We start from the raw sequence: 25,698 nt of genomic DNA, 5'->3' as shown, positions 1-25,698 counted from the left end.
CTTGATGTGGTTGAACAGTTAATGTCCTTAGAGTCACACAGACCCTTGTTCATACCTCAAATGGAAAAAGTCCTCCCTGCTCTGTGGGAGCTTAGGCTGTAATTCACTTGTCTCTGATTGTCACTTACCTTATCATGGTCCCCTTTTCCCTTAGCACTACAGAAGGTGGCTCAAAAACACTCCCGCTGCTGGTCCCACATCAATGCTGGGAAGCAAATATGATATTATTCCAGTTTCTGAAACAAGGATCCTGAGATTAAGCTGGGATAATGAACAGGCGGATAGTTACCCAGAAAGTGAGGAATAGATTTATCATAATGATAAAATGAATTCAAGACCAGTGTCAAGCAATGGCAGATCTCAACCCACTCTTCCTGATCTCTCCCTTAGCTTGCTTGCTTTCTTTCTTTCTTTCTTTCTTTCTTTCTTTCTTTCTTTCTTTCTTTCTTTCTTTCTTTCTTTCTTTCTTTCTTTCTTTGTCTTTCTTTCTTTTTGGTCCAGCTTTATTGAGGTATAATTGACACGTAAACCTCTGCGTAAGGGTTGCTTTCTCTCAGAAGCCTCCCTGACCTTTCACCTCTTTTTACTCTCTTCTAAAAAGCTCATGGTGTATATCACACTGTATTTTAGTACGTACTCAATTGTACCTTTAGAGGCAGGGAATGAGTCTTCTCTACTGTTATGCATTCTGGATCTCATGAACATTGAATGAATGAATGAAAGAATGAATGAATGAGCTTACAATGAGAACTAAAATAACATGGGACACAGAAGACATCCAAGAGATTAGCGTCATTCACTCCCTTGGCAAGAGGTCAGCCTCAACGGAATCACTGCTGAGTGCCTCCCGAAGGTGAAATAACAGCCATCTAGGACAAAGAGACTTTTAAAAGATATTTCCCAGTGTTGGGGACTCTGATTTTTGGTCTAGGGCAGAATTGTGCAGTGACAATGGGGTGCTCAAAATGTTGAGCTTCTCAAAGGCAGCCAGCGTCTTCTTCAGCCTTGCACTTCCCAGTCGTGGGTGAATGGTAAGTTGACCTGAAGAGGCGGCATTCCTCCTTAGTCATTGTACGTGCCCACCAGGATGATAATCTCATTCTGAACCAGTGCTGAGGCCATGGCAGCAGAGGTGAGTGACCACAGCTCAGCTGTGACTAGAATAACTACAGCCCAGCCCGATGGTAAAGAGCAGGTGAGTTTGTGGGAAGGATCTGATTCATGGAGCTGTGAGCCCTAGGCCCTGACACTTTCTGAAAAGGAAGAGCCTACAAATAGCATCCCAGGAAGGTGTGGGGGAGGTGAGTGGGGATGGAGGGACAGGACAGAGACAGGCTCTGTTACCACTGCCCTTATGCAAGAGTCCCTGTTATCTTCACACCAACAGAGTGCAATGCTTAATGTTATGTTTCAGCTTTTTAATTTTAGTGCCAATTATACCAGTTATTATTTATTCAGTCTAACCTTTGCACCTCGCACTACAGTGGGTGACTCAAAAACTTCCAGTGGTAGGCCCTACAGCAATGCCATGAAGCAAATATTTATATTATTCTTTTTTACAAATGAAAATCCTGGGATTAAGCTGGGATAATTAACAGGCTGATGGTTACCCAGAAAGTCAGGAATGGATGCGTCAGAATGATAAAATGAATTCGGGACCAGTGTCAAGCAATGGCAGACCTCTTTTCACTCCTGGTCTCTCCCTTAGCTTTCTTTTTTTTAAATGTCCAGCTTTATTGAGGTGTATTTGACACATAAAATTTGTATATATTCAAAGTGTACAGCATGATGAGTTGATATACATATTCATTGTGTAATTGTTACCACAATCAAATTAATCAATACTTTCATCACAACACATAGTCACCGTGTGTGTGTGTGTGTGTGCGTGTGCACACATAAAACACACTTAGGAGCTACTCTCTTCCCAAGTTTCAAATAAATAGTATTGTATTATTAACTAGAGTCAACGTGCTATACATTAGATCCTCAGAACTTATTCATCTTATAGCTGAAGGTACTTGCCCTTTAACCTACTTCTCCCCATTTCCCCCAAACCCCAAGCCCTAGTGATCACCATTTACCCTCCTTTTGAGGTTCTGACTTTTTTGTTTTTTAGGTTCCTATGTGTTAACTTGACTAGGCTAAGGAATGCCAAGATAGGTGAAAAAACATTATCTCTGGGTATACCTGTGACAGTGTTTCTGGAAGAGATTAGCATTTAAATAAACAAACTGAGCAAAGAAGATCTGCCCCCACCAATGTGGGCGAGCATTATCTATTCCTTAAAGGGCCTGAATAGGACAGAAAAGCAAAAGAAGGGTGAGTTTGCTCTCTCCTCCTTCGGCTGGGATGCCCATATTATGCTGCCCCCCGACAGTGGCACTCCTGGCCTTTGGGCTTCAACTGAACTACACCACCGGATTTCATGGGCCTCCAGTTTGCAGATAACAGGTCATGGGACTTTTCCACCTCCATAATCATGTGAGCCAATCCCTCATAATAAACCTCCTATGGGTGCCATTTCTCTGGAGAACCCTAACTAATCAACAGAACAACCACTTAAGGACCAGTTTCTCCTCCTCAACTTCATTTCCCTCCCAAATCACTCCTCCCATCCTCCCAGCTAGTTTATCTCCACATCATATGACCCCCTCAACTACTCCACAAGAAATATGTGGCGGAAATACCAAGAAAATGAATAAAGCAGAGATTGTGATGTGTCACCCACTGATCTGAGCTCTCACCAGAACCATGAGAGGTAGGTACTGTCATTCTCCCCATTTTACAGGTGAGGAAATCGAGACTCACAGAGGTTAAGTAATTTGCCCAAGGCCTTTCAGGTGAGGAAGCTTGGAATCAAACCTAGGCGGTCTGGCTTGAGAGTCTGTGTGCATGAGGGAGAGGAGGAGAGGGCAGGGAAGGGGAAAGGGGATGTTGTGTAAACAGGAAAATGAGAATGCTGGTGAGCAGGCAGAGTGGATCCCAGGAAAGGCACTCCTTACCCTCAGCCTGTCATTTGCATACATCTGTTTCTCGCACTAGCTAGTGTGTTGCCTCTTAGGGAGCATGATGTCAGATGTGTTCTCTCCACCTGCAAGGCAGCAAATGACGTACTCTGTTCTCCAGGTAAACATCAAACCTATTCCCCCGCCTGCCAAGACCAGTGGGTAGAGATGCCTGGCTGCCAGTCTACATATGCGTTCCACAGAGCATGCTGGAAGTGAGCTCAGGCATTGAGCCTCCCAGTCCCCACCTTTCTCCTCCCTACACACACACACACACACACACACACACACCCACACACACACCCCTCACCTTACGACTCTGCCACAAACATCAGCTGCTTCCCCTCAGCAGGGAATGGCAAGGGTCACCCTGTGTCACGAGGACCACCTTCCTTCCTGCGTCTCTTCCTTACCTGCATTGGCTTTTGACAACCAGGCAGATATATTTCAAACCACTTTTGTTTTTTACTGAACAAAGAAAAAAAAATGTCCCTGTCATTGTTCACTGTGCCGTTGCTTCCTCCTATTAGCTCTGCTAAGATGCACCCAAAGAAAAGAAAATACAAGTGCATACAATTAGCAATGGAAATTATTAATAGGAGCAAGAGATTCAATCCATTCTACAAGTGATTCTGTAGTGATTTTAGTAATTGATAGTAATTAAACACTAATTAATTCATTTCCTAACTAATGTATTTACTTTATTTATGGGTATTCACTTTAATTACACTTGTTTGCATTCCTTGGGTTAAGTAATACAAATTTACTCTCTTTTCTGAAAATATTTATTTGGGCTTCTTTAGGTCATTCTTTGAGAATGTGTGAGAACAAAAACTAATTGCTTCAAATTGCAGCTAAGCACATTGATTTCTCACTTTGGAATGTGGAGCTAATGAAAAGTGAAGCTTTTCTGACTTCTCGGTTGGGCCTTATCTTCTTTCCCCTCATTCTGGTCCAGCTATCTGGCAAACAGTCTCTCTGTTTTGTTCAGAAAAGATCTGAGAATAAGTTGCATGTGGACCTGAAACATCAGGGAATAACAGCCCCAGCTTTGGGCCTCACTTGCAATAAGCAGGATGAGCCCAGAGAGACACGGCAGACATGTGTCTGTTCTTTGGGTTGAGTGGTCACTAGATATCTCAGTGAGATTCCCAGGACTGGAAGCAAAGCGCTAAAGGCCACCCAGCTTTCTTATCTCTCCCTATTGGCCATGTGGTCTGTCTTCAGACACTGCTCCTGAAGGGCACTCTCTTGATATTTCACCTCTGAGCAGCTCCAACTCTTAGAAATCCTTCCTCACACTGAGCCTAAGTCTATCACTTTAAGATGATCTTCCTCCCTGCCCAGCCCCACCCCGACCTGCTCTACTCATAGGACTACAGAGACTAAGTCCAATCTCTAATCTAAAGACCAGCCTGTATGACACCTCACAATTTACATGGTGGCACCAGGCACTCCAATTTGTTTAAGTATTCTCATGTAGAATGTTTTATTCCACAGCATGCTGTTTGCTGAAGGAACTCCAGCCTATTTTCATTCTCCCTAAAACATGTGACGGGTTATGATCTGAGTATCACAACGAAAAATAGAAATGACCTCTTTCAGTCAAGACTCTGTATTTCCTTTAATGACTGCATTAACTTGGGTTGTTCATATAACAATAACTTATTTGAGTTTTTAGCAATAGGCAGTGTGATGAGCATTCCTGAGATCTGTTATGAATGATGGGTAAGTCAAAAGTATAAAAGAGACTCTAGGTTACAGAAAAAGTTTAGAAATTCTAGCTTGGACATCAGCTCTACACAAAGAAGTTTCTCCATTTGGCCCATTTGGCCTTCCATTTTTAAAAAATTTTTGAAATATTTAATTGATAAATAAAGGTAGATTTTATCCAAGGTGTACAATGTGATGATTTGATACACATATACATTGTGTAATGAATGCCACCATCAAATTAATTACACATCTGTCACCACCCATACTGTACAGTAGAGTGCCAGAACTTGTTCATCTTATAACTTAAAGTTTGTACCCTTTAACCAACATCTCCTCAATTATCCCAAGCCCCTGACAACCACTATTCTACTCTCTGCTTCTATGAGTTTGACTTTTTAAAATTCCGCATGTAAGTGAGATCGTGTGGTTTTTGTCTTCCTGTTTCTAGCTTATTTCACTTAGTATGATGTCCTCTGGGTTCATTAATGTCTTCAGAAATGACAGGATTTCCTTCCTTTTTATGTCTGAATAATATTCCACTGTATATATGTACCATGATTCCTTATCCATTCATTTGTTGATGGACACTTCGATTGCTCACATATCTTGGCTATTACAAAAAATGATGCAACGAATATGGGGTGCAAATATCTATTTGAGATACTGACTTCATTTCCTTTGATTATGTGTCCAGAAGACCAATTGATGGAACATTTGGCAGTTTTATTTTTAATTTTTTGAAATTCCTTCATAGTGCCTTTTATAATGGCTTTACCAACTTACATTCCCACCAACAGTTTGCCACGATTGTATTTTCTCCTTACCCTCACCAACACTTCTTTCTTGTCTACTTGATAACAGCCATCCTAACTAGTATGAGGTGATATTTCATTGTGGTTTTGACTCACATTTCCCTGATTATAAGTGAGGTTGAGCATAATTTGTTTTATACAAATTATGTTCCACCTCAGACTGCCCAGGAGCAAAATTAGTCAGGGGCCAACAGGAGGCAGAAAACCTGCAGGATGGGGGTGGAAAATATGCCTACAGTCACGATGGTTCTTTTGGCAGCAATGTTGTCCTTTCATTGTGCAAGACTCCAATTCTCCCCTTCATCCTGGGAAGAGAAGGAAGACAAGGTAAGAGAGCAGTGACTGAAACAAGAAGGGACAGGAAAATTGGGGTGGGTCTGTCTTCTGGGAAGTCCTGAGATGAATGTCTGTGAAAAATACATGACAATGATAAAAGAGGAAATCTCATATGTACTTAATATCTATACCTCAGGGGCCTCCCCATAATGCCAAGTTCACATGCATCATTTCTTTTTTTCACTATGGGGTAGTGGAAGGGCTAATTGGTCTGGATGAAGAGACAATGAGAAATGAAGGCTCTGCAGCAGGCTCACTGTTCATTCACCAGCCTCTGTAGCCACTGGGGTCCTTCCATCTGATGCCAGAGCCTTACCAGAGGAAGGGAGCGGAAGGCCAGGGAAGGCGAAGTCAGAGGCTTGGGCGAGGAACTGTCCAGCCAGGAAAGTGCTGACTCAGCCCTCACCTCTGAGCACAGAGGGTCCATGGAAGTTGCTGCCAGGACCTAACCTCTGGAAATACACCTTTCCAAGGTGGGCAGGAGGTGGTGGAAATAGCCACACAACCAAATTATTAGAGAATCATTATTGAAGTTTAAGCTGCTAAGAGTTCTGTTGGAGAATGGAGTGGGCCACAGTGACGTAAGAAAGGCCCATTCTAGGCCTAGGGAAACACGTGCTCTTGATAGAGGACACCTGGATACACAAAGGAGCAGGAAGACAGGAGTGATCAGAATTTCCTTCCATGGTTGATGGAGCTTCTTCTCCAGCCCCATTCGGATGATAGCCCTTGACTTCCAATTTCCTTATTATTGTTTGGCCCCATAGAAATTACTTCCATTCTATAAAATAATTCCTGCCTGGCTATCTTTTGAAGCTGCAAGAAGAAGGAGATTCTACTATGTAGAAGTGAATGTAGCAGTAATATAGATGTGTCTGCATTTTAATAAAAATAGTGTGTGTGTGTGCACAGATACACAAATATGTGTGGTTTGGTCTTATCAGCATTCAGTGTAGAATTTGCATCTGCTAATCAGTTAAGGATCCAGAAAAGAAGCTTTTGATAGAAGAATTCCATTACTAGCCAGCCGTCTGTGAAATACTGTACCTGTTCCATAAAGACAGGCCCGTTTCCATCCCTTACACACACACACACACACTCTCTCTCTCTCTCATGTGACCTGGGTATGCCACAAGGGAAATCAGCTAAGAATTCATGACAAAGTCCCTGAAGAGGGAAAAAAATCAAGATTCTTTGAATTTAGTTTTTTTATGAACTCGAATGAGATTTCAGGACCAGAATCTTTAACATGTTGTTTTATAATTAAAGAAGGAAGGCAGGAAGGCAGGCAAGGTGGGGAGAGGGAGGGAAGGGAAAGGGAGGGAGGAAAATTGGGAGGAAGGGAGGACTCTTGCAGTCACAGAGGAGTGTGCCTCATTCAATAACTGTTAAATGAAAAATGATAATTACGGGAATAAAGTGCGCATGACCAACACATAGGCCAAATCATCTCATCCTCTTTGCCTGTCTCATCGTCTTTGGAGGAGTGGCATTTAAATATTGACTGGAGTTACATCCCCTGAGCCATTCCTCACTGGGATTGGGTTCTGAGAGTGTAATGTTAACTAAACTTTAAGGAAATGAGAGCCTGAAATAGAAGTGAAATCAAATGTAATATAATGGAGAAAAATGATGAGACACTATTAAGAATTAAGTCCATTATCCTATTTGTTGCTAATTAAGATTCTTTGCCTTGGTTTCTTGTCCCAAATTAGTTCCTCTCCACATTCAGTGTGAGTTGTGTATTTGACTAAATTTAGGTAAGGGGATTCCAAACCCAGAAAAGTAAGCAGTACACAGCCCATCCTATTTAAAAAGAATAATTCAGATGGGTAATAAAGTGCCATCTCCACCATTCGGTATAGTATATGCTGGAACAAACTAAATAATCTGACCAGGCTCCTGCTCAAAATGCATTTCATAATCAAGAGGCTAATTACTTAAAGGCCCTCATTGACATGAGGAAGAACTGGAGCAAAGCAAGTCACCTAGTAATTCCACACCTATTGAAAGACTCGAGGCCTAAAATGAAGCAGGATTAGCTGAACACACCACACAGAATCAAATCAAGGTTCAGAATCCAAGTTCAGGGTTTAAGGAATCAAAATAACAATCAAGAAAACGTTTTGTTGGATATCCATTTGTTCTGATATATGATGATTCTTTTTATTGCTGTCTCCTGATTGACAACTTCATCTCATTTCTTTTCTAGTCTCTACTTATATAATATCTTCCCCCTCAAAACACTCAGATATACACCCACAGGCATGCATGTGCTTGTGCCCATGTAAACATACCATCTTCATGCACAAAACCAGCTGTTTCTCTTCGTGTATTGCTCTTCTATCCATGTTTGACACTATCAATTATCCTCACCTCTTTGGTTACTGAGACACTATTGCTCTTCTGTTTTCTTCCAACTATGTGGAATTGAATATACAGTAATCTTACTATGTGTGAATTTTAGTCTAAATTGTGTGTGTGTGTGTGTGTGTTCGTGCTCAGGCTAGCGAGAGACAATATACAGATGTGTTTCTACCTCTTTGTTCTCCTTCCTCTTTTCCCTCATCCTGAACATAGATATTTAACTCTGCCAGTCCTTTAATCCTTCCTCTGTAACTTTTCTCATAACAAGGCATTCACTTTTAAGGCTTCCATTAGCCCCTCTATAAATACGATCATCAAATTTAACTTCAGTTCTGAAATCAGTCCCGAGTGCCACTTCCAAACGTTCAATTCTTTGCTGAAGTTTTCCATCTAAATGTTCCCACCAGCACGGTAAACTCAACACATGCCAAACTAAAGTCACCTTTCATCCTTTACCCCAATCAAAAAAGAAATAAGCTTTCCAGGCTGTGTTCCTTCTGTGTGTCATGACATCTCCATCATCTCATCTCAAGCCCCAAATGCTTGTCATCGTCTTTCCCTTTTTTAAGCTTTGTCAATGTTGGGTCTTTCATATTTCCTTTACCTACCTCTGCCACTACCCTAATTCACACAATCCTTAGTCATCATCTGGATTACTGTAATAGCTTCTAAACTGCTTTTGATGCCTCTAGTCTTCTACATCTCTAATTTGTTTTACAGATCCCTACAGAGTGATCTTCCTAAAGCACTACTCTGATTATCTTATTCATCTGTCTCAAAACCGTCCCATCTCCTGTTACTCTAGGTCCAAAATTTAAGCTTCCTGAATTTGAACCCAGAGTTCCCCACAATCTAACATAGACAGACTACATCTCTCCCCATCCCTTCACCCAGCCCAGGTGTTTTGGCCGGACGGAACTGCTTGCCATTCACTGTATATCAGCATTTCCAGTTAGGTGCCATTGTCCTTCAGGTTCACTCAACCTGGAAAGCAGTGTCCATTTCCACAGGTTCAAATCCTTTGCTCAAATTCCATCTACTCCTAGGAGTTATCCCTGATATCCAGCTGAAAGCAAGGTTATATCCCTCTGCTCTCATTGTATTTATTCCTTTCCTGACCCTAATCATTTTCTTGTTTTTTCAACTTTTATTTTAGATTAAGTGGGTACATGTGCAGGTTTTTTACCTGGACATATTGAGTGATGCTGAGGTTTGGGGTACAAATGATCCCATTACCCAGGTACTGTGCATAGTGCCCACTAGTTAGTTTTTCAACCTTCTGTCCATCTTGCCCTCCCCCTTTTCATAGTCCCCAATTTCTGTTGTTGCCACATTTGTGTCCATGGGTACCCAATGTTTAGCTCCTTCTGATAAAGGAGAATACGTGTATTTGGTTTCCTGTTTCTGCATTAATTCACTTAGGATAATAACCTCCAGTTGCATCCATGTTGCTGCAAAGGATGTGGTTTCATTTTTTATGTCTGCATAGTATTCCATGGTGTATATGCACCATATTTTCCTTATCCAGTACATCATCGATTGGCACCTAGGTTGATTTCATGACTTTACTATTGTGAGTAGTGTGGTGATGAACATATAAGTGCATGTGTCTTTTTGGTATAAATAATTGTATTCTTTTGGATACATACTCAGTAATGGGATTGCTGGGTCAAATGTTTGTTCTGTTTTAAGTTCTTTGAGAAATCTCCAAACTGCTTTTCACCGTGGTTGAACTAATTTACATTCCCACTAACAATGTATAAGCATTCCCTTTTCTCTACTGACTCACCAGAATCTATTGTTTTTAGATCTTTTTTTTTTTTTTTTTTGAGATAGATCTTGCTCTGTCACCCAGGCTGAGTGCAGCAGCATGAACATTGCTTACTACAGCCTTGACCCCACTGGCCTCAAGCAACTTTCCTGTCTCAGTTTCTTGTGTAGCTTGGACTATAGGCATGTGCCACCACACCTGGCTATTTTTTTTGGTCAATTTTTATATATTTTTTCTTTTATTGGAAAGATTAAGTCTCATCATGTTGCCCAGGGTGGTTTTGAACTTCTGGAATCAGGTGACCCTCCTGCCTCTGCCTCCCAAAGTGCTGGGTTTACAGGCATGAGCCACTGCACCTGGCCTTGACTTTTCAATAATAGCCATTCTGACTTGTATGAAATAACATCTCATTGTGATTTTGATTTGTGTTCCTCTGATGATTAGTGCTGTACAGCACTTTTTTTTCATATGTTTCTCAACCACTTACATGTTTTCTTTTGAGAAGTGTCTGTTTATGTCATTTGCCCATTTTTCCATGATATTATGTGTTTTGTTTTGTTTTGCTTTTTTGCTTGTTGAATTAAGTTCCTTATAGATTCAGGATGTTAGACCTTTGTCAGATGCATAGTCTGCAAGTATTTTCTCTCATTCTTTAGGTTGTCTGTTTATTCTGTTAATAGTTTCTCTTGGTGTGCAGAAGTTATTTTGTTTAATTGGGTGCCACTTGTCAACTTTTGTTTTCATTGAAATTACTTTTGAGGACTTAAACTCTTTCCCAAGGCCAATGTCTAGAATGGTGTTTCCTAGGTTTTCTTTTAGGATTCTCATAGTTTGAGGTCTTACATTTAAATCTTTAATCCATCATGTGTTGATTTTTGTAGATGGTGAAAAGTAAGGGTCCAGTTTCATTCTTTTGTATATGCCTAGCCAGCTATCTCAGCACCATTTATTGAGTGTCTCCTAAAAGAGGAGAGTCCTTTTCTTACTGTTTATTTTTGTTAATAACAGATTGATGTAGGTGTGTGGCTTTATTTCCAGGTTCTCTCTTCTGTTTCATTGGTCTATGTGTCTGTTTTTGTACCAGTATTATGCTGTTTTAATTACTGTAGCTTTATAGTGTAGTTTGAAGTAGACTAATATGATGCCTCTGGCTTTGTTCTTTTTACTTAGGGTAGCTTTGGCTATTCAGGCCCTTTTTTTGGTTCCATATCAATTTTAGGATAGTTTTTTTCTAGTGCTGTAAAAAACGTTAGTAGTTTGATAGGAATAGCATTGCATCTGTATTTCACTTTGGGCAGGATGTCCATTTTAATGATACTGATTCTTCTAATTCATGAACATGGAATGTAATGTTTTTCCATTTGTTTGTGTCATCTATGATTTATTTCAGCAGTGTTATGGATATTTTATCTCCTTGATTAGTTACATTTCTAGGTATTTTATTTTTTGTGTGGCTATTGTAAATTACATTGCATTCTTGATTTGGTTTTCATCTTGAATGTTATTGATGTATAGAAATGCTACTGATTTTTGTACATGGATTTTGTATCCTGAAACTTTATTGATGGCATTTATTAGTTCCTGGAGATCTTTGACAAAGTCTTCAGGGTTTTCTAGGTATAGGATTATATCATCCATGAGGAGAGATAGCTTGACTTCTTTTTCTTATTTGGATGCCTTTTCTTTCTTTCTCTTGCCTGATTGCACTGGCTAGCACTTCCAGTGCTATGTTGAATAGGAGTGGTGAAGTAGGCATTCTTGTCTTGTTCCAGTTCTCAAGGGGAATGCTTCCAGGTTTTGCCCATTCAGTACGATGTTGGCTGTGGGTTTTTCATTGACGGCTCTTATGATGGTGAGGTAAGTTTCTTCAACGCCTCGTTTCTTGAGGGTTTTTATCATGATGGGATGCTGGATTTTATTGAGAGTTTTTTCCATATCTATTGAGATGATCATATGGTTTTTGTTTTTAATTCTTTTTATTTAGTGAATCACACTTATTGATTTATGTATATTGAACTGACCTTGCATACCAGGAATAAAGCCTACTTGATCATGGTAAATTAACTTCTTGGTATGCTGTTGAATTCAGTTTGCTAGTATTTTGTTGATCATATCTACATCCATGTTCATCAGGGATATTGTAGTTTGTTGTTGTTGTTGTTGTTTCTTTTCCAGGTTTTGGTATCAGGGTGATGTCAGCTTTATAGAATTAGGGTGGAGCACCTCCTCATTGATTTCTTGAAATAGTTGGAATAGAATTGGTACCAGATTTTCTTTCTATGTCTGATAGAATTAGGCTATAAATCCATCTGGTCCAAGACTTTTCACTGGTAGGTTTTTAAATACTGATTCCATTTTGGAGCTCCATGTTAATCTGTTCAATGTTTTAATTTATTCCTGATTCCATCTTGGGAGAGTATGTGTTTCCAGGAATTTATTGATTTCCTCTAGATTTTTTAATCTCTCTGCTTAGAGATGTTCATAGGACTCTCTGAGTATCTTTAGTATGTCCGTGGGATCAGTTGTATTATCACCTTTGTGTTTCCATTTGAGCTTATTTGGATCTTCTCTCCTTTTTTCTTTGTTAATCTAGCTATTGGTCTAGTGGTTTGGCTTATCTTTACAAAAAAAAAAATAACTTTTGGTTTCACTAATTTTCCTTGCTAGCTTTGGGGTTAGTTTGTTCTTGTTTTTCCAGTGTCTCTAGGTGTGATGTTAGATTGTTAATTTGAGATTTTTCTAGCTTTTTGAAGTAGGCACTTATTCTTCTTTCCAAACTGCATTTGCTGCATCCCAGAGATTTTGGTTTGTTGTATCTCTGTTTTTATTTATTTCAAAGTTTTTTTTAAAATTTCTATCTTAATTACATTGTTTACCCAAAAGTCATTCAGGAGTAAGTTGTTTAATTTCCAGATACTTGTATAGTTTTGAGAGATATTCTTGGTATTGGTTTCTATTTTTATTCCACTGTGGTCCACGAGTAGAGTTGGTGTGATTTTTTAAATTTTTTGTGACTGCTTTATGGCCAAGCCTGTGGTCAACCTTGCAGTATGTTCTGTGTGCAGATGAGAGAAATATATATTATGTAGTTGATGGGTGGAGTATTCTGTAGGTGTCTATTATGTACAACTGGTCAAGTGTCAAGTTTAGAATTTCTTTGTTAGTTTCTTGTCTCAATAATATGTCTAATGCTGTCAGCAGGGTGTTGAAGTCTCCCACTATTATTGTGTGGCTATCTAAGTCTTTTCGTAAGTCTATAAGTTTTTTATTTTCTATTTTTTATTTCAGTAGTTTTGGGGGAACAGGTGGTGTTTGGTTGCATGAATAAGTTCTTTAGTGGTGATTTCTGAGATTTTGATGCACCCATCACCCACATAGTGTATACTGTACCCAGTGTGTAGTCTTTTATCTCTTACCCTCTCCTCTCCTTTCCCCGAAGTCCCCAAAGTCCACTGTGTCATTCTTATGCCTTCACGTCCTCAGAGCTTAGCTCCCAATTATGAGTGAGAACATATAATGTTTGGTTTTCCATTCCTGAGTTACGTCACTTAAAATAATAGTCTCTAATTCCATCCATCTTGCCGTGAATGCCATTATTTTGTTTCTTTTTTATGGCTGAGTAGTATTTCATGGTGTGTGTGTGTGTTTGTGTGTGTGTGTGTTTGTGTGTGTGTGTGTGTCACATTTTCTTTATCCATGCTTTGATTGATGGGCATTAGGGCTGGTTCCATATTTTTGCAATTGCAAATTGTGCTACTATAAACATGCATGTGCAAGTATCTTTTTCATATAATGACTTCTTTTCCTCTGGGTAAATAGATACCCAGTAGTGGGATTGCTGGATCAAATGGTAGAATTACTTTTGGTTCTTTAAGGAATCTCCACACCGTTTGCTATAGTGGTTATACTAGTTTACTTTGCCACAAACAGTGTAAAAGTGTTCCTTTTCACCACACCCACACCAATATCTACTATTTTTTTATTTTTTGATTATGGCCATTCTTGCAGGAGTGAGGTGGTATCGCATTATAGTTTTGATTTGCATTTCCCTTATAATTAGTGATGTTGGACATTTTTCCATATGCTTCTTGGTCATTTATATATCTTTTTTTGAGAAGTATTTATTCATGCCCTTAGCCCACTATTTGGTAGGACCCTTCGGTTTTGTTTCTTGCTAATTTATTTGAGTTCTTTGTCGATTCTGGAAATTAGTCCTTCGTTGGATGTATAGATTGTGAATATTTTTCTCCCATTCTTTGGGTTGTCTGTTAACTCTGCTGACAGTTTTGCTGTGCAGGAGCTTTTTAGTTTAATTAAGTTCCACCTATTTATCTTTGGTTTTGTTGCATTTGCTTTTGTGTTCTTGGTCATGAAGTCTTTACCTAAGCCAATGTCTAGAAGGGTTTTTTTGATGTTATCTTCTAGAATTTTTATGGTTTCAGGTCTTAGATTTAAGTCTTTGATCCAGCTTGAGTTGATTATTGTATAAGGTGAGAGATGAGGATCCAGTTTTATTCTTCTATATGTGGCTTGCCAACTATCCGAGCATCATTTATTGAATAGGGTGTCCTTTCCCCACTTTATGTTTTTGTTTGCTTTGTCAAAGATTAGTTGGCTGTGTTTGGCTTTATTTCTGGGTTCTCTATTCTGTTCCATTGGTCTATGTGCCTGTTTTTATCCCAGTACCACGCTGTTTTGGTGACTATGGCCTTATAGTAGAGTCTGAAGTCTGGTAATGTGATGCCTCTAGGTTTTTTTCTTTTTGTTTAGTCTTGTTTTGGCTATGCAGGATCTTTTTTGGTTCCATATAAATTTTAGGATTTTTTTTCTAGTTCTGTGAAGAATGATGGTGGTATTTTGATGGGAATTGCATTTAGTTTGTAGATTTATTTTCACAGTACTGTATGGTCCTTTTCACAATATTAATTCTATTCATCCATGAGCATAGGATGTGTTTCCATTTGTTTGTATTGTCTATGATTTCTTTCAGCAGGGTTTTGTAGTATTCTTTCTAGAGGTCTTTCACCTCCTTGGTTAGGTATATTCCTAAGCTTTTTTGTTTTTGTTTTTTGGTGGGTTTTTATTTGCAGCTATTATAAAAGGGGTAAAGTTCTTGATTTGATTCTCAGCTTGGTTGTTAATAGGGTATAGCAGAGCTACTGTTCCGTGTACATTAATTTTGTATCCTAAAACTTTGCTGAATTCATTTACCAGTTCTAGAAGCTTTATGGATGAGTCATTAATGTTTTCTGGGTATACAAACATATCATCAGCAAACAGCGACAGTTTGACTTCCTCTTTACTAATTTAGATACTCTTTATTTCATTCTCTTGTCTGATTGCTCTGGCTGAGTCTTCCAGTAATATGTTGAATAGAAGTGGTGAAAGTGAGCATCCTTGTCTTGTTCCAGTTCTCAGGGGGAATGTTTTCAACATTTCCCTGTTCAGTATAGTGTTGGTTGTGGGTTTGCCACAGATGTCTTTTATTACCTTAAGGTATGTCCCTTCTATGCTGATTTTGCTGAGGGTTTTAATCATAAAGGGAGGCTAGATTTTGTCAGATTCTTTTTCTGCATGTATTGGGATGATCATGTGATTTTTGTTTTTAATTCTGCTTATGTGGCATATTATATTTATTGACTTGCAGATGTTAAACCATTACTGCATCACTGTTATGAAACCCAATTGATCGTGGTGGATTTTCTTTTTGATATGCTGTTGGATTCAGTTAACTAGTATTTTGTTGAGGATTTTTGCATCTATGTTCTTCAGAGATATGGGTCTGTAGTTTTCTTTTTTTGTTATGTCCTTCCCTGGTTTTCTCTACCCTGTGGAATAGTGTCAATAGGATTGGTACTAATTCTTCTTTGAATGTCTGATAGAATTTAACTGTGAATCCGTCTGGTCCTAGACTTCTTTTGTTGGCAATTTTTCAATTACAATTTCAATTTTGCTGCTTATTGTTGGTCTCTTCCAACTTTCTATGTATTCCTGGTTTAATCTAGGATGGTTGTATACTTCCAGGAGTTTATCCATCTCCTCTAGGTTTTGTAGTTTATGTACATAAAGGTGTTCATGGTAGCCTTGAATAATCTTTTGTATTTTGGTGGTATCAGTAGTAATATCTCTTCTTTCATTTTTAATTGAGTTTATTTGAGTCTTCTCTCTTCTTTTCTTGGTTAATTTCACTAATAGTCTACCAATTTTATTTATCTTTTCAAAGAACCACCTCTTTGTATTTAAAAAAAAAGTGTGAATGCTCCAATGTTGGGTACATATATATTTGGAATAGTTATGTGTTCTTGTTAAATGTAACCATTTATCATTATGGGTCCCTGATCTCACTGTCCTTTTTTAATGTGGTCGCTTTAAAGGCTGTTTTATCTGATATAAGAATAGACCCCTTGTAATTTTTTTTTCTTTTTGCATGATAGAGCTTTCTTCAACCCTTACTTTGAGCCTGTGGGGTGTCAGTACTTGTGAGATGGCTGTCCTGAAGACAGCAGATGAACAGGTCATGTTTTTTTAGCCAACTTGCCACTCTGTGCCTTTTGAATTAGGTGTTTAGATCGTTTACTTTCAAGGTTAATGTTGATATGTGAGGTTTTGGTCTTATAAAGTTATTAACTGATTGCTTTGTAGTTTCTGTTGTGTGGTTTCTTTATAGGGTCTGCAAGCTATGCACTAAGTGTGTTTTTGTGGCAGCAGATTTCTTTTCTTTTTATATTTAGAACTCCCTTAGGGATCTCTTGTTAGACTAGTCTAGTGGTAACAAATTCCCTTAGTGCTTGCTTGTCTGGATACACTTTTATTTCTCCAAGAATCAAAAATTCTTGATTGGAATTTCTTTTCTTTAGAAAGCTAAAAATAGGCCTCCCATCTCTCCTGACTTGCAAGGTTTCTGTTGAGAAGTCAACTGTTATCCTGCTGGGGTTCTTTTTCCATGTGATCTGACCTTTATCTGTAGTTGCCTTTCAGATTTTTTCCTTTAGCATTAACCTGGTGACTATATGCCTTAGCGATGTTCATTTTGTGTTGCATCTCATAAGTCTTCTCTGGATTTCTTGTATCTAGATGTCTACCTCTTTAGCAAGATTAGGAAAATTTTCTTCAATTATTTTCTCAAATATGTTTTCAAGGTTATTTGCTTTTTCTCCTTCTCTCTCAAAGATTTTGTTTTAAAAAAATTCTCTGTATTTTTGTCTGGCTGAGTTAGTTCAAAAGACTGGTCTTCAAGGTCTGAAATTCTTTCTTCTGCTTAGTCCTTTCTATTGATAAAGCTTTACATTGTATTTCAAAATTCCTTTAGTTTTTCTATTCCAGAAGCTCTGATTGATTTTTCACATGTTTATCTCTTCTTTCCTTTGCTGGATTGCTTTGGAAGTTTCCTTGTGTTGATTTTCAACCTTGTCTTGTATCTCATTGATCTTTCTTGCAATCTATGCTTTGAATCGTTTATCTGTCATTTCTGAGTTTCCATTTGGTTTGGAATCATTGCTGGAGAGATAGATAGTGTGATTCTTTGGTGGTGTTACTACATTCAGAGTTTTCATGATGCCCGAATTCTTGCACTGGCTTCTTCTCATCTGCAGATACTGGTACTTCTAATTTTTGTAATTATTTTTGTGCAGATAGGATTTTTTTTTCTTTTTCTTTCTTTCCCTAGAGTATTATTTTTTTCCTTCCTTTTCCTTTTCCCCCCTCCTAGGGGGTGTGACTGTAGAGAATGCTGGGTAGGATCTTTTGGCTTTGCTTCTATAGCCCTACATATTTCTTTTGGCAGGTTTTGTATTGGGCTATGCCATTTAACCTATAAGCCAATATACGGCACTTATAGATATGAGCCTGCTATGGCCAATATGGCTGGGGATATACTTTATTCTTGTTTTCTGACAGAAGATCTCTGTTGCCTCTGGGCTGACTCATGGAATGCACAGTGGTCTGAGCCCCCTACTCAACCCCAGGGAGGGCAGGGGCCACAAAAGACAGGGCCAGACTGGGCAGGTCCACCTACATCAGGTCTCCTGATGGCAGGCACAAGCACCAGCACTGAGGGAGAATCCAGTGGGTGGCCACTAAATGCCTAGAGGTGTACCTATGCTTGGAGCTGAGAAACCTCCTCAGCACCAAGGTCTCTGCATGGGGATGGGGGCAGCCTAAACCCCATGAGAGTAGGTGATCCAGATGCCTGGGGATCTGCCTGGACATGGAGCACAGAGGGCCCCTGCAGCAAGATCTCTGCACTGAAGGGTTGGAGCGACTCAGGCTGCTGATGCAGTCAAGCAGATGTTTCAAATGCCTGGAGATCTGCCTGGATGTGGAGCAGAGAGGGACACCCCACCCTATACCAAGATCACCACACAAGAAGGGAAGGATGGGTCAGGCTGCTGATCTAGGTGAGGGGGTGCTTCAAATGCCTGGAGATCTGCCTGGGCATGGGGCAGAGAAAGCCCTGCTGCACCGTGATCCATGCCCAGGAATGGTAGAGTGGTTCAGGCTGCTGGTCCAAGCAAGTGGGTGTTCCAAATGCCTGGAGATCTGCCTGAGGGTGAGGTGGAGAGGGCCCCATGCACCACGATCTTAGGGGAGTAGGCTGGGGCACCTAGCAATGTCACATGCAGACTGGTTCCAGGTTGCCAAACTGGCCCTGGCTGCAAGTCGCACCACCCAGGAGAAACTGCAGCTCTAGTAGCTCTCCTCCCACCCCCAGTTGCTATGGGAGAAGAGGACAACTCTAGCACCTACTGCTGAAGCACCTTCCACAGTTCTGGCTGTGGAGCCTCCTATCCTGCTAAAGAGCAGGTGATCCAGTCTCTGGCCCGAGACTAAAATGCCTGCATGGCCTTGCTGCTAGGTCACCAAAGAATGACTGACTTGTTATGCTCCTGGATTAAAAATGGCATCCTGCTCTCAGTCCCGCTCTGGAAAAATGCCTGCAGCTTTTCCCAGTGTCTTTCCCTCACAGCCTCTCCAAGCCTCTCCCCAAGTTAGTTCCAGGGCTTGGAAGAAACAAAAGTGCCCCTCCAACCCCTTAGCCTGGGTTCCTTGGATCCCCAGTGGGAAGGTGAGTCACAGATGGAGGCTCTTTTCCTCTCTTGTGTACTAGGCTTCATCCACTTTTATCAGTCAGTCACTTTTATTTTGGGGGCTGTTTGCCAGTGTTCTCCTCCCTGGGATCTGGGATGTCCTTCATGATTCCAGTGGATTCTCATTTTCTGTCTTGAATTAAAGCTCACATGGCTGATCTTTATGTACTTTCTTGCTATTTCCAAGTGGCTGAGGCATGCTAAAAGCCTCTAAACCACAACCTTGGGAGGAAAAAACCTCAACTTTGTATGAAAGTTGCATGGTATTATCTCATCCCCTTTAGGAGACTGAAAGCCCTTGAAAGCAGAGCCTGTATCTGTATGTGACACACAACACTTGAACACATTAGTGCTTAATATGTACTGAATGAGCACATACTAATGCATGCATGGACTCATATACTTGTATGAGTACCATACCTTGCTCACTAAACATACAGTCATTCATGGAGACAAAAGCATAAATAAATCACCATATAAATCAATCACTTAACCATGCATTTACAATGTGCTCATGGTAAGAGCCGTGCATTTGTAACTGCATGCCCATGTGTATTGATGCTTAAAAAAAAAGAAAAATGAACCCTTTGAACAAATGGGCAATGACTCTCTCTCTCTCTCTCTGAGTGCTTCAAGTCATTCTAACACGGGCGCCTCTATGAAAGAAAATGAAAACCCTGGTGTTGCTCTGAAAAGGCCAGGTCAGATGAAAGAGCTGCTGGGACTGGAAGAAATCCATATGCACTGGCTACATCTGAGGACTGGGGCCAAGACAGGCTGCCACTGATGGGGTAAAGAAACCCAAGCTAAGAATGTGCTTAGAGGGAAGAGAAGTAAACTACAGACAATTCCAGAATGACTCTAAATGGCAAACATCCTCCCAAATATACAGCAAACAACAGTGACATGGCTGATGTGTAGAGCTGTGTGTGTGTGCTTGTGTGTGTGTGTGTGTGTGTGTGTGTGTGTATTCAGGGTGGAGAGGAATACGAGAATGAATGAATGAAAGAATTCAGGGCACCCTGATAAATTCCCCCAGGGATAAAATCCAAAGCATCTGCTTCTAAGAGATAAACAGAAAGCTCTGCTCCTCAGAGGCATGGCCAGTGGCTGAGCACAGAGCTAATCTCCTCTGCACTGGGTCCCAGGCACCGCGGCAAATGTGTGTCAAAAAAAAAAAAAAAAATGGAGGGAAAAAAGAGAATCTCACTAAAGGCAGTTATGTGAATTCAAATATTCTTTGCAGTTTGGATGAAAGCAACCAAAATTGATGTTGTTTCAAAAAGACTAGAGGCGCCAGAGCAGAGAAATAGATTAATTTTGGCTGTGGAGATGAAGAGGACTCCCTGGCTAACAGGGTGGGGCCCGGCCAGCTGCCAATGAGCATGAAAATGCTGTGCGTTTTCCAAGCACTATGTGCTCCTCCGTGTGCTTTCCCATTTATTGTGCCGTTTGATCTTCCAAGCACCAAGGTGAGTAAGCAGTACTGGGGTTGTTACTCCTCTGCCATGGAATTTAGCCGGTGCCCAATATCCCCCCAGCCTGGAATCCATCTCCATTATGACCAGTCTGTGACTTCAGGGCAGTGCTTCTCAAGCCTTTATGTAAACATCACCTGGAGTATGCACATATTGAAATTCAGATTCCAACTCCACAAGTGTGGGATAGGGCCTGGGATTCTGCATTCTAACATGCTCCCAAATGAGCCCCTTATAGGTGTGGAATCATGTAGCTTTGGACACCATATCCATGAGTGCTGGGTTTCCATAAAAGTCAGGTTATAAGCTCTTCATTTGGCCAGACATTTTTTAAGCTACTAAAATCCTAGGCCAGATGTCACAAGTAGATTCCAGTCAGGACTGAGTGGTCTTTAGCTCCCAGATGCATAATCACCTGCGGGAGACACCTTCCCAATCCCAACTTAGGACCCTGGAAAAGTCCCAGCCCCTCTCTGGATTTCCATTTCTCCATTTGTACAAAATCAAAGCACATCCTCTCCTAGGCCCCACATGAAGAAGCCCAGAGAGGATTTCTTGTTTGGATTTATTTGACTGCGATGAAGCCCCCCAAAAGGTCCTGGAACACTGAGACTCCATAGAGAGTTCATTCCCATCAACATACAAGGAAAACGTGAAGAACCTCAACATACTCCATCACCATCTTTGCCCCCCACCCAGGGTGGGAGAACAGGCACGTTACCACCATCCAGTCTTTCCCAAGAATTACGGAATGCCAAAGGAGGATCTTAATCGGCATCCCAGAGCAAGGTAAAGATCAATCCCAATGCCCTGATTTGTGACCCTACACAATAGCATTAAGAGTACAGAGAAGGTCCACTCCAGACCCTGTTTGCCTGGGTATCACCAGGGAAGGCTGCAGAACAGCAAAGCTTTGCTGCCTGATCCTTCCTCTGGAAGCTTCATCCCAGAGGGGCACCCACTAGGTGCCAGCCGGAGCTCTCCTGTATGAGGTGTCTGTCAACCCCTGCTGGGAGGTGTCCCCCAGTCTGGAGGCACAGGGATCAGGGGCCTACTTGAGGAGGCAGTCTGTCCCTTAGCAGAGCTCGAGTGCTGTGCTGGGAGATGGGCTCAAAACCACGATGAGATATCATCTCATGCCAGTTAGAATGGCAATCATTAAAAAGTCAGGAAACAACAGATTCTAGAAAGGATGTGGAGAAATAGGAACACTTCTACACTGTTGGTGGGAGTGTAAATTAGTTCAACCATTGTGGAAGACAGTGTAGTGATTCCTTAAGGATCTAGAACCAGAAATACCAATTGACCCAGCAATCCCATTACTGAGTATACACCCAAAGGATTATAAATCATCCTACTATAAAGACACATGGCACACGTATGTTTATTGCAGCACTATTCACAATAGCAAAGGCTTGGAACCAACCCAAATCGCCATCAATGATAGACTGGATAAAGAAAATGTAGTACATATACACCATGAAATACTACGCACCATACAAAATGATGAGTTCATGTCCTTTGCAGGGACATGGACGAAGATAGAAGCCATCATTCTCAGCAAACTAACACAGGAACAGAAAACCAAACACTGCATGTTCTTACTCATAAGTGGGAGCTGAACCATGAGAACACATGGACACAGGGAGGGGAACATCACACACTGGGGCCTGTCAGCTGATGGGGGACTAGGGGAGGGATAGCACTAGGAGAAATGCCTAATTTAGATGATGGATTGATGGGTGCAGCCAACCACGATGGCATGTGTACACTTGTATAACAAACCTTCATATTCTTCACATGTATCCAAGAACTTAAGTATAATTTTTTTAAGAAAGAAGAGTACAGAGGAAAGGCCAGTTCCCATCTAGCCCCCTGACTGACTAAGCACAATGCTTGCATTCCACATTAAAGCATATTCTACTAAGTCCTTTTCACCCTCAGAAATGTCTTTCTCCAACTATAAACATTCCTGGGAGGACTGTTTAATACCTTTGAACCTTAATCATTTAACAAGATCAAGGGAATTTATGTATTAGATTTCTTGTAACAACCAGCTGACACAAAGACATTCCCAGAACAGGGTGAGGGACAGGTACAAGCAATAAGAGCGGACCCCTAAAAGCACCCATGAGAAGTCACCAAAGACTACCATTGCCTACTTCTCCGCTTTGCATAAAACCAGACCTGTTTCTACGTTTCCACCAATACTGCCCGAGAAGCCCTGAGTCTCTGGATGGTCTTCAGAATTCACAGAGATGCCCTGTTCAGCCACAGCCTTTCTTCTGCCCCGCCCCACCCATGATAAGGATGAGCTATGCTTGTTCCAGCTGTGCAGGAGACTCCCTGCTGTTTCAAAGCACGTGGCTTGGGAATGAGGAGATGCAGTTCCCTGATGCTGCAGCTCAGCACTGCACAGGCACCCCTCATGCAGCCTGTTCTCAGCGGGCCCACTGAGAAGACGAAGAATGAGAACTCCAACATCCTGATTCCCCACTCCAGGGCCCACTGCCTTGGCCTCAGAGCCAGCCCCAGATGCCCTTCAGAGACTGCGAACCTCCAGGAAAAATTAAATCCTCACAAAACACCCTTTAATTTTATCCACTTGCCTTAATGAAGGTTCTGGTATTAATGACCTCGGAGGCTTTTTGTCTGACAGTTCTGCTAGTAACTAAACCCTGTGCTATTTCCCCCGCCCAACAGCCTGAAATCTCAAGCGTCGCCTCTAATCTTATTTTCTATTTCTGGGCTATATTGCATTAGCACCTTTTTATTTCTCCTGGCATGTTTGACAGTGAGTTCAGGCTAGTGAGAATCATCTCTTTGTGCTGGCAAATAGGGATTGCATCGGCTGTTTGAGAATAATGACTTATAGTTAAAATTACCCCCAGGATGTCATAATTACATGGTTGCAGCTTTCTTCTTTGACAAGTTGGAGAGGCGGAGTTCAGGTGGCCTACGGGAAGCTGCTTGGGGTGGAGGAGAAAGATGGATAAACAAATGTGTACCCAGAGCGCCCAGGAAGCTTGAGGACCTAGAACAGAGGCTGAGGCTGTGGCATGCTGTGAGCAGGCAGGAAGGAGCTATTCAGCCCTATCTGCCCACCTCCTGCACACACACACGCACACACACACTCCTTCTGCCCACCCAGAGTTAAAATGAAAGGGCCACCACACTAGCTTCACTGAGGGTGGCATGATTTTCAGGATCCCCCAGACTCCCCAAAACCATGAACGTCACACTCTATGGGCTTTACTGCAGCATCTGAAATTTACAAATGAAACATCCCTTTGTCCTAACTCATTAAACAAAGGTCTCCACTGAAGCCAAGCATTATTTGGGAGATTTGGGAGGGGTTTCATCATTAACATTAACAGTCGGTTAGGTTAACTCATGGTATTCTGAGACCAATGTTTTCACGTTGGCTTTTAGGAGTGAAATAAACATTCTTTTCTGTGAACCGCACGGCAGAAGACAGTGGGTACATGGTGCTGCGGATGAAACTCTGCCCACTCAGCTCCCACCTCACCCCACCCCACCCCGGGCACTTCCAATCGGGGAGGCTGCTGGGGTTCTGGCCTGACAACCATGCTGTCTAAGCTTGTAGCAGGGCACGGGGGGACAGCTATGGAATTGATGAGTTTTGATATCCAGAGACTAGGAAAGGCAAATGTTGAAACGCTGATTCCTGTGACGGTAGGAGGAGGTCAAAGGGCAAGGCCCTGCCACCTGCCAGGATGATGAAGGTCGTGGGCCAACGGGGAAATGGTGAAGGGTCAAGAAACAACTAGAAATAAGACCAGAGATGAGAGAAGCATACCCTAGGAGGGGACAAATCATACCAAGGGGCCGGGACAGCCTAGTGGCTGTGAACGTGGCCTTTGGCTCCATCACCCGAGTGATGGAATGAGACCACATCGACCCGAGTGTTGGCGGGCAGATTACTTAACTTCTCTGTGACTCGGTTGCATCATTTCTAAAATGAGAAGGATCTCATCACCTAAATGTGTTAGTACAGGTGAAGTGCTGAAAACAGTGGGGCCCGTGGCTTGCCCTTAATAAGCAAATGATATTAATATTATTTTCATGTAGCTGTTATTGTTAGAACTTCTCCCCCAGACCCCCAGTTTTTATCTTGCTCCTCTCCCTTGGAAGTCTCCAAAATGCTGCATCAGCCCCTGAGGAAGGGAGACAGGGGAATATTCCAGGGGAGATACAGAAGCTGAATTGGTTGAGTGCCAAGGAGCCACACTGAGGCATGAATGAGGGGATCCCAGGTATTTATCTGTCAGGAAGGTAAGTAGGAGCCATGAGGGGCACTAGGAAGTGAGGTGGGGGCACATGGGAAAGATGATTTTTTAAGCACAACTTCTAATCTGTGTAATTACTGCTGTTGGGCCAAGGCATAAGTCGGGAGGAAGCTTGTACCTCATATTTTTCTTGTTGTTGTTGTTTTTGTCTCCATTAGAGAGACCTTGAGACCTCCCTAGGTTTTGAAACAAAGTTACATTTTTTTCCTGCACAGGGCCGACTCAGCATGCAGGAATGAGGCTGCATCACAGCCTCCCAGGATTGTCAATTGAGGCTCCAGCAGACACAAGTGTGCATCAGGCTCTTTTTGCAAATGACACTAATTAATGTGGGGATTAATGAAAAAGCAAATGCACTTCGGCTCCTTGATTAAAATCCTAAATGTTCTCCCAGACACCCCCGTATTTCCACATGGGCTTTGGCAGCCGCTTGTGCTGGGACAGCTGTCTGACAAAAGAAGCACCTCACATGGTCCGCAGTCTCCACGCCAGGCCTGTCACTCCAGCTAACCCGCCACCTAAGGACCTGGCCCACGTTTCAGCTGGTCTCAGATCATGGAGGGTGCAGCTACAATCAGCACAGAGACAGGTGGCAAAGAGGTGGTATGGTCTCACGCAGGAATCCGGAAAACACAATCGTAAGGCCAGCTTTCTCTTCTACTAGTCAAGGTACCTAAACTGAATGTCCTCCACTGTTATAATAATGACACTGCCCCATGCACCTTACAGGTAATGGGAAGAACTGTGGCAATGGGTGCTGAAGAGTCTTTAAACCCCAAAGCATTGCACAGATGTGATTATTTGGATGGTACTT

The 25,698-nt window shown here is 41.5% G+C and overlaps 1 long non-coding RNA gene across 1 annotated transcript in view; it reads right to left on the bottom strand.

Annotated features, from left to right (window-relative positions):
• Nucleotides 1–444: 444 nt before the first annotated feature.
• Nucleotides 445–25,698, bottom strand: part of LOC144334493 (uncharacterized) — a 36,764-nt gene continuing 11,510 nt past the window's right edge. Inside the window, exons 2-3 of the long non-coding RNA XR_013404383.1 lie at nucleotides 6,508–6,688; nucleotides 445–5,841 (exon numbers count right to left, since the gene is read on the bottom strand). This is a non-coding gene — a long non-coding RNA (uncharacterized LOC144334493). The remainder of the gene's footprint in view (nucleotides 5,842–6,507; nucleotides 6,689–25,698) is intronic.

The sequence above is a fragment of the Macaca mulatta genome, chromosome 14 (assembly GCF_049350105.2).
Source record: "Macaca mulatta isolate MMU2019108-1 chromosome 14, T2T-MMU8v2.0, whole genome shotgun sequence".
NCBI classification, from domain to species: Eukaryota; Metazoa; Chordata; class Mammalia; order Primates; family Cercopithecidae; genus Macaca; species Macaca mulatta.
The sequence above is the reverse complement of the archived record's forward strand: the minus strand, read 5'-3'. Positions and strand labels throughout refer to the sequence as shown.